Source organism: Vespula pensylvanica, chromosome 20 (assembly GCF_014466175.1).
Source record: "Vespula pensylvanica isolate Volc-1 chromosome 20, ASM1446617v1, whole genome shotgun sequence".
Lineage (NCBI taxonomy): Eukaryota > Metazoa > Arthropoda > Insecta > Hymenoptera > Vespidae > Vespula > Vespula pensylvanica.
The window spans coordinates 2,930,485-2,930,734 of record NC_057704.1 but is presented as its reverse complement, the minus strand read 5'-3'; the positions used below and the strand labels follow the sequence as shown (position 1 = coordinate 2,930,734).

Sequence of the window (250 nt, the reverse complement as noted above, 5' to 3'; positions counted from 1 at the left end):
GAGAGAGAGAGAGAGAGAGAGAGAGAGAGAAAGCAAGGTGCCGCGAAGCAAATATTAGCTTCATTAAACATGTAGCCAGGGTTTTTCACGAATTACGAATGAAACGGTGCATTGTCATTTTCTCTTTTTCGAACGGCGAGATCATATTTGTATAGTACTTCGTATTGACGTATAAACGTATATTCCAGATATGTTAATACCCAATTTCGTTGTTCGTGTGTCATTGAGAAGAAAAAGGGGGAAAAAAAAA

The 250-nt window shown here is 38.0% G+C and overlaps 1 protein-coding gene across 2 annotated transcripts in view; it reads left to right on the top strand.

Moving 5' to 3' along the window:
• LOC122635966 (protein tramtrack, beta isoform-like) overlaps positions 1-250 on the top strand; it is a 74,305-nt gene that overhangs the window by 70,356 nt on the left and 3,699 nt on the right. The window lies entirely within an intron of this gene.